Raw genomic sequence first — 9,565 nt, forward strand, 5'->3', positions numbered from 1 at the left:
GCTTGGAAATCTCGTCAGTCTGTTTCTACGAGGCGCTGCGTTGCCGTACCAATAAGCCAGCCTGCACGTCTGCGAAGGTGGCGTTCTCGTTCTAAAACGCAGGAAGCACCAAAATGGCCTGCCTTCAAGTCTAGTTGGCAGTGCATTCCCTGGCTACTCAGTGTCTGAGCCCGAGTAATCTTCCAGCACCCGGTGAACTATATCGTCTTGAGTGAGTTCAGCGCAGAGCTCGATCTCGCGGTCAGCGTTAGAGAACTTCTCCAGTGTCGCTTACTTGAGGAGGGCGCCTTCAGCGCGCTAGTGCTCATTGAGTTCGGCAGATTAAGAGCATTACCAATGGTCACTAGTGTTCCTATACGAGATCAGCTGGCAACGCGGGTTCGAGGCTGGAGAGAAACAACATGGCAGCGAGGTTTGCGTTTTCCGTAGCTTTTGACTCATAATCGAGAGAAAAAGTCCGGAAAATCGAACGAGGAGCGTTTCAAACATCCAAAATTTTGGTCGATGCTATGCGTTGATCCTATAAATCGTGTGTTGGTGTCGTGGCAGAGTCCGAATATTCAGACAGGACCGGCAAATAGGGCGCCCGAAAAATTGGTCGGCGACTGTATTAAGAACACTTGAAACTTTTTGTACAGCAGGTACCAATCCCGGATGAAAAACGTAGGGTGCAAAACTTACAAACGTAACAATGATGCTTCCAGACATTCTAAACGGAAAAATGTAGGGAGCACAGAAAACACCTGTTTCACAGAGCGACGACGCAAAAATGCGGGGAGGGTGGCGTCAGCAGCGACTGCCACTTAAAAAAAGAGGCACACAAAAATATAATGCATGTGCCAAACAAAAAAGCGAGCATATAACCAAGCAAAGGTAGCAGGAATAAGAAAACGACGCTGCGCGCCATGCAATAATAGCAGGGTGTAGCTGCAATTTTGAAGTCTAATGATCTGCAGGCATTCAGGTGTGAGAAGCATACATTTCTGTCCTTTCTTCATAAACAGGAAGTAGGTCCATACAGAAACCGACGAACCTAATAACACGGAATTAGGAAGCTCGAAATGGCAAATGATCAAGTAATTTCTTTCCCACTAAATTCTGACGTTACGGCGACGTTTCGTACTTTGCGAGGATTGTATTGTCACGAAGCCAGGGACAACGCAGTTGTTTTGGAAAAGAAACAAGTTTATTGGAGCGAACTTGTGCTCCCCTAACAACTCAAAAGAATACAGAGGCGGCGAAACAGCGGTCAACAAAGTGACGTGCGTCGGCGAACGTCGCAGAATCGAATACCCTGGCGTCTGCTCTGCCGGCTTTTAAATGCGAATGCATTTATTAGCCGGGGGTTGTCTTGCTCCGTTGGCCGGCGTGCGCCTGCATTCCTCCAGCGCGAGCGCAGGTGAGCGCGCGCCTCGTAGTTCTGCCTTCGTCGTCGTCGTCGTCGTAAATGCGAATGCATTTCTTAGTCGGGGGTTGTCGTGCTCCGTCGGCGTGCGCCCGCAGGTGTTATCTCTCCGCCGAGCCGGTGGTGTGGACGTGTTCGTCAAGCGCTACTTGCCCTTCAGCGAAGAACTGCGACAACAGCGACAGGCGTCACTCCTCGTCCTCGATCGCAGTGTCTGCCCGAGTGCTACTGCTGTGGCTGATGACGCCGTCAACGAGTACTACTTTGCTCGAAGCGGCAAGGACTGCGAGTACTGCGGTGTTAGTCTCGTGTCTAACGTGTATGGGAACTTGATATCGCACGCCGTTGCCACGTCTTTCGTTCGCGACACGTCTCCGTACAAGGACTTGTACACCCTTGCCTACACCGGAGACAGAGTCTTTGTGGTGACCGTGTACCTCGCGCCCAACCTCGCTCGAGACGCCGTCGCCGCGCAGCTGGACGCGGCTATGGAAAGTGTGCGCGTGCGCTCCAAACCCTCTGACCCCATAGTCTTGGTTGGCGACTTCAACGTTGACGTGCGCAAGAAGAGTGGCGAGTGGCTGGTCGAGTACATGCAGACCAGGCACTCTATGCATTGTCTCTCTGCCGGCTTCGACACGTGCCCCACTACCATTCACGGGAGTTGCATTGATCTGGTCTTTACGGGAAACTGTGACGCGCGTATGCTTCTCAAAGACTCTTTGACCGTGCACTTTAGCGATCACAAGGCAGTGATTGTGGCCGTCAGGTACAACGATAACACAAACAGGTGCTGATGAATAAATGATTACGTTCACACTCTCGTCATTAATTACGCCATTACTCGCAACACACTCATCGGTGCACACAATGCATTCGCATTTCTGCACGATTCCCTTCGGGGAGGTGCGGGGGAATTTTTTTATCTTTCGGCGCGCGTGGTTCTCGAACCGTCGATTTGCATCGAGAACATTGTAGATCCAAGAAGATTATTCCGGGCTGTTCACGTTAGATCGGAATGCTCTCCCTATCAGAACAGATAACACATGCGGCACAGAAAGAAAGAATGTAACGCGCGCTTCCCTTGGCACAGAGATAACACAGACCGGCGCCGCCGGGCGGTAAAAGCAAAACACAAATAAACAAACCCAAGGCATGGTTCGCGGCAGTATATTGCAGCTCACACATGCATTGCAAGACCCTGGAGAATTTCGGCGGTTTTAGTGAAGCTTAAGATTTCCCTCTGAGCAAACAAGGTAAAAATCAAATACCCCTCCGCCTAACGACGATGATGATTGAACGCGAAGCTTTCTCGTGAAGGATCAAGGTCGTCTTTACACGTCGGTGTTCAGGATTTTTAACACGAAAGTGTTTTACTCTCGGATACACGAAGATTTCGTGACGTTATATCCGTCACGGAAGGGACACCAGTACAACGAAGCAGGCGTCCTGCAAAGGGTGCACCCCTGCAGACAGGATCTTCTTGCGGGGAAGCAATTTTTAGTACTAAAGAGTACGTTATACTTAGGATTGTTCGCTTTCAGGTTTTGTATTTTAACACGACAGTGTTTTATGCCGCGATACCCTAAGATTTCACTGACGTATGTCAGTACACCTTTGCTGAAGCGAGCCGCCAGCAGGACGTCGCTCGCCAAGCACACCCACAAGGCAGCCGCTGACCCGCAAATCATGCTCAGCTGGAGATTTCGCTTCATATGTCAATTTCGTGTTTTACTGATTCCTATGACAGAAGAATCAACCAGTTTTTTTTTTCTAATTTTGCACGTCCTTGCACCCCTCCCCAATTCCAAACCGCTTCGACCATGCCGAAATGGAGCAATCGGATAGACTTCATAACGCGAGGGACGCAGGTTAGACTCCCGCCACGGGAAGTGTTTTTTTTTTTTCTCGCTTTCCTGTTTTCGTGTTACCCGTTTTTGTGTTACAGACGCAACCCTGTGGAGACACTAAAGCTTCGCTTAAAAAAAACGGTTAAAATGTGTTTGAAGCTAAGCAAATGCGCTACAGTCCACAGGGACCATTTTAAGGCGAGTTTTAGAACCAAGCTACCTTTCTTCTGACGCGTTGGCCTCTCTTACAGCCTGTGGAGCAACTGTATATGTTTAAAATGGCAAATTGATTGATTGATTGTGGGGTTTAACGCGCCGACGCAACGCAGGCTATGAGGCGCGCCGTAGTGGAGGGCTCCGGATTAATTTTGACCACCTGGGGATCTTTATCGTGCGCCGAAATCTCGTACACACGGGCGTTTTTGCTTTTCGCCTCCATCAGAAAAGAAAATGGCAAATTAGGTGAGCCGCTACTTAGACTAAGACATAGCTTCCGACGCACAAGGAAAGACGTAGACACGAACCGAGTGGTCACATTGCCTTCCGGTTCCTTCTACTATCTTGCCTTGCACGCGGATTAGTCACAACCATCCACGCATTCGGGAAATGGAACGTTGGACACCCTCTTGCACGGCCTTCAACCGTTTCTCCGCCCTTACCCCCTGCCCGCGCTTGGCAGGTATACGAGGCAGCCGCGTCGCCAAGGGCGTCTTGCATGTATTGACTCCGAACACCCTGTAGACGTAAACGGCCTGTCACTTGTGCGGCGTCACATGTCGCCCCGCGTCACGAACGCAGAGCGCTACCGGGAAGTGACCGCCTTCGCTTCGTTTTATGATGACGGTGCACGAGTGTTCGCCATTAACTCGAAGTTTCCGTCTCAATATTGATTTTACGATGCTGGCGCTCTCCCTGTCGAGAAAGCTGACGCTACAACAGCATGACCGGGCCATTGAGCCGCATTGGCAGCCCCTAGCGACGACTGAAAGCGCGGTGAAAATATAAGGGCAATACCACGAGTGAGCTTTCTTTGGCAAAAAAGAAAACGTTTTTCTTTTTTCATTTTTTAGAAACATTGATGTCAACGGAAAACATTATTTTCCATAAAGATAATCTCGATCGAACTCTTCGAGTTGACGTTGTAAAATTAGAAATACGATATCAGTGTAACTTTAAAGAGTGACGGCAATCACAAGGGATGGGGAAAAGAAAGTTTATTGTCTCTCCCTCCCTCTAAGCAGGGCATTTTCCGCATTTCCCTCATACAAGTAAATATGCCAAGTAATGTTGCTCAAACAAGCGCGAGCTTATGCTCCACAATTGGTGAGGGTGCTATTCAGCTTGCCTAATGTGCTTAGAATGTAATATTGCCGCCAAGCGGGGATTATGAATGGAGTAATTATGTTTTTTTTTTTTTTGCCAGCGCTACGGGAGACCTGCAGCTGCCCGAAAAGAAGCTTGGCAGCGTCGGCACGCCGCAGGGTTCAGTCATTTCCCCGCTGCTGTTCAACCTGGTGATGATCGGCGTGGCAAATCGGTTGGAAAGGGTGGCGGCCGTCCGCCACACCATCTACGCCGACGACGTCACGCTGTGGGACCCGGGAGGCAGCGACGGACATATCGAGACCACTTTGCAAGAAGCTATAGACGCAATCGAAGAACAGCTCGACGGATCGGGCCTCGTCTGCTCTCCGACCAAGTCGGAGTTGCTGATACTCCCACCGAAGGGCGTTAGGAAACGCAAAAGAGACGACCGGTCAAGCATCGTCTTACACACGGCAAACAGACAGGTCATCCCGGATGTCGACCAAATCAGGGTGCTGGGCATGCTTCTCGAACGAACGAGGGTCAACGGCGCCACAGTAACCAAGATGACCACGAAAGCCGACGCGGCCATGCGCCTTGTCCGCCGAGTCTCCAACAGAAGGGGAGGCATGAAGGAGGAGAACCTGATGAGGCTTGTCCAGTCATTCGTCATAAGCCACATCGCGTACGTCGCCGCGTTTCACAACTGGAGGGCGTGCGAGAAAGCCAAGATCGAGGCGACCATACGTAAGGCGTACAAGACGGCTCTCGGCCTCATCAGAAGTACGAACAATGACAAGCTCGCGGCGTTGGGGGTGCACAACACCCTCGACGAAATCGCGGAAGCGCAGAAGACGGCGCAGTTTGAGCGCCTGTCGGGCACCAGAACGGGACGGTACATCCTCCGACGCCCGGGGTACGTGCCCAAGGAGGGAGGACAACCAGCAGGGGAACCGCTGCCCGAGGGAACGCGGGCACGGCTCGTCGTCTGTCCGATCCCTCGCAATATGAACCCAGAACATAACAAGGAACGAAGGACCGCTCGGGCCAAGGCCCTGGTAGACCTACACGCAAGTGACAACGGGGCAGTGTACGTGGATGCTGCGAGACACCAAGAAGAGGAAGACGTCTACGTGGCGGTGGTGGTGACAGCCATGACGGGAGACACGAATACGGCGGCGAGCGTTCACGCCAAGAAAACACATCAGGCCGAGGAGGTAGCGGTGGCACTCGCCCTAGCAGACCCCAGGTGCACGACGGCCCTTTGCGACTCGAAAACGGCGATCCGCAACTATGCCAAGAACAGTGTGTGCGGTGAGGCCGCGCGCATTCTGCGCAAGGCCGAAGCCAACGGCTGCTTCAGTAGAGGCAGTGTGGTGCTCAAGTGGTTCCCGGCCCACATGGGTAGAACCGTGGCGGGCCAGGTGGGCAACGCGAACCACAACGAGACAGCCAACGCCGTCGCGCGAGGACTTGCACGCCGCGCGACGAACAGCGACCAGGCCGCCTCGGACGACGTGGACGCAGACGCCGAAGACTACGATGGAACCAAGGATACGATGACCAGCTACAACGACGTTGTGCGGTGGTACAGACTGTGTCGACGAACGATGCCGCCTCCCCACCCGAGGTTTACTCGGGAGGAGGCCGTATTATATATACAGACGGATTCCGTGATCACCCCGGTGCTCGCGAAGTACATGTGCCCAATGGTGTACGACAGTGATGTGTGCAAACTCTGTGAGTGTGAGCGGGCCACGCTGACCCATATCATGTGGGACTGCAGAATCAGCGCGACGAAGGCAGCAGAAGAAACGACGCTTCACCCACCCTTAGAGGCGGCGAAGTGGACTTATGACTACGACGTGCAACTCCAGGCAGTCCAGCAGGTCTCGGCAGCCCTAGGTTTGCAGCGACCGAGCGACCCCACAGAGGGGAGGGGGAGCGGTGGCTCTCTCCGACCCGAGCGGGGAAGCAAGGGCGCAGGTCCTAGGGTCAAGCCGGGACGACGTCCAGGCCGCGTCACGGCTAGGATGAACCTCTCGTGAGAGAGCAACTAAATAAAGTTGCTCTCTCTCTCTCTCTCTTTCTTTGCCAGCGCTAATCCGCACGCGGCAATCTTATCCTGCACTGAGCCCAGATTCCGCTTGATTTTCTAGCTACTTTTAACGGGAAGCTTAATATAGCTAGGTCGAAGGAAAATCCGGCGGTGCCGTGTACACAGAAAACTCCTCCGGCGCAAACCCATGCGCATGCGCGAAGAAAAAAAAACACGTTGGGAAAGAGTTACAAGTAAGCGGAGAGAAATTGGCTGGGTGGGTAGGGGCGCTTCCGGTGCGGGTGGAGCAGCGTCAAAGTGCTGCAATGGTAAACACTTGCCGTACGTTTAAGTTAGACAGGTTAACCACCTGGGCAACACCGTTCAACGGCGTGCATTTCCACTGGATAGAACGGTGAAAGACCGTGGTTTCCATACGGCGGTTGGTTCTATCGGAAGTAGTCATTCTGTCGGCACTTCAAGGCCGCGTGGGTTCGCAGATTAGCTCCGAAAGGTGGCGAAGCTACGCCGTGGAAAATAGGCCAAGGGAAAAAAGACAAGCTGTAATTTGTGTTTGTGCGCCCCTTTTCTTGTCTCTGTACACGTAAATTGGGGTGGTGGACGTCCAAGGCACCAATTGAGCCGGAAAGTGCACTTTTGTGGCCACCATACCCTGTTCTCAAATTTAACAGTGTAACCAGTTTGTCTGTATTGTAGTAGGAGTAGGCGGTGGGTTCAGCTGAATTATTTTCACCTTTGTAGGGAAATAGTAAAAGCGCCTAAAATTGCTGTAGTGCAACTACTGTGTACTTCGCTGCAGAGATTGGGGGAAATAATTTGTGGGATACCGCAAGTCCGAAGAAGCTGTTGCACTTTTTTCGTTGAGGTTATTCTGCGAGTTAACTCCTGATGGCTGTTCCCGGTAAGCTGCGGAACCAAGAGGGATGTCGTTGAAAGCTCGTGCGTACATAAACACTGTGTCTCTCAGGCGTTTGTTTTTCCCATGTGCTTTCCGCGAGCTTAAAAGTCCTCAACAAGGGACTCCTGCCACACGAAAAAAAATTACACCGAAATATCAACGACAAAAAGAAAACTGCCGGATTTAGTCATGATATGCATTGTATAAAGATGGGACTAAAGAAATAAACGTTTCTGAACTGATCATTAATATGTGCGAGTGAATAAAAAATACTCTATTGTAAGTATTATGTGCCAACTGTACTGCAAAATACCGAAGAAGTGCGACGAAAAGTTGCCGAAACCACTGCAGTGATTGTTTACGAAATGCCAAACATTGGCTATGAAGGCTCACTAGGGCACTTACAACAGTATAGACATATTTCGCTACGATGGAAAATTCTATGTCGTAACTCACGACGCAGGTCACTATGAATACAAGGACAGAACTTTTGAATAAACTATTTGCTCATACATGCTGCCGATGTTGAAGTAGTTATTGCTGATTGCGACTATCGAGAGTAGCGGTCCGTGCAAATGGAGCGATAAAGCGTAGCTGTAGACGCCCACTTCGACTCCCCTAGTAAAAACGCGGTCGATGTCGCTGTCATGCCTTGTTGGTGGCACTGCGTCTCCTGTTTGATGGTCACATTTAAGGCCTGCTTTATGCACCGTTGTGTTAGGCATCGTTCACCTACTTTGCGTATCGACGAGGACCTCGCGCCGTGGGGTTACTGCCTTGCACCGCAACCACACGACCGCGATCACGGCCGGTCCGTGTACGCGCGGATCCTGATGGAGAGGCCGTACACCTCGTGGGAGAGATGGAAAGCAATGTGAGACGGAAACACCAGTATACGAGGATTGGTTGGAACGCTGTGACTGCCCACGCATCACACGGAAGAAACAATTGTATTCTTCACTTTCTCATCCACACCTTGTGTATTGCCATTTAGTATGGGATTAGGTACTCACTCAGTTCGGCTCCAGTACCTTCAAAGGAAAGCTTTACGACTCCTATGCCTGATATCTCAAACAAAAAGGTCAATTTTTCAAATTCTAAAGATTTTAATCTGTGCTGAACTGTATAGCTTCTTTCTAGCAACGCTTTTATAACCAAATCTAGAATAGCCTTGCACTCTTCTTTGATAAACAATTAGAACGAACTACCTAGTTGGACATTAGCCCCGGACCAGCCATGGTATCCAAACTATACATAATCAAATTGTACCTCTCTGTAACAGCCATCCTTCCATAATTGATGAAGCTCATAATTATAAAACTATCTGGAAATACGAAAAGAAAAGAAAAGTCATTCTGGTAAGTACTCCCGGTCTTAACCGACTTTCCTGTGTGTTGAATATTGTATGTGTATTAACCAATTTATTGTGGTACGCATCACCTATGTTAACTGTTTATCTTGTTTAAACATACAATTGTAACAATCTATTGTTTAGACATGTGATTAGCTTTCACTGATCATGTAATCAACATCTTATTTGTATGCTCTACTAAGTGTGCTTGCTTGTTCTACCTTTATCATACATTCAAAGTGTTCATTTTTAAAGACGATAGTCTTTCTTGGGCTACTTAAACCCAGAAATTTTGGTCTGGCTGTATGTCTGTCTGGCTGTCCGTCTGTCTGTCTGTAACTCGATTCAGCCACCCCGCCAAAGTAAAATGCTTACTACGCAATAGTCTTATATACTCACACCCAAATGCAAACGTCTAAGCCCGGTTTATATGTTCATACTTGTCAACTTTGTTGAACAAGAACAAGACATTACGCAAATATAAGACAGGAGATTAGTACACAAGGGATATTTACAGTGTTCCTTTATTAAAAAATTCATGGATGCTTGGTTTTTCGATAGCAAATGATATTCGACATCTACTGCAGAAAACCGCCGCCTCCTGGCGGCATACGAAAAATCACGCGGCAACAGCAACGAAAGGTTCCACTAGCTAGGTTCCAGCTTCTGCTTGGAACGCACGTGGAGCACGGCCACG

The sequence above is a fragment of the Haemaphysalis longicornis genome, unplaced genomic scaffold, assembly GCF_048455015.1.
Source record: "Haemaphysalis longicornis isolate Haplotype H1 unplaced genomic scaffold, Haemaphysalis longicornis Haplotype H1 scaffold_2, whole genome shotgun sequence".
NCBI lineage: Eukaryota > Metazoa > Arthropoda > Arachnida > Ixodida > Ixodidae > Haemaphysalis > Haemaphysalis longicornis.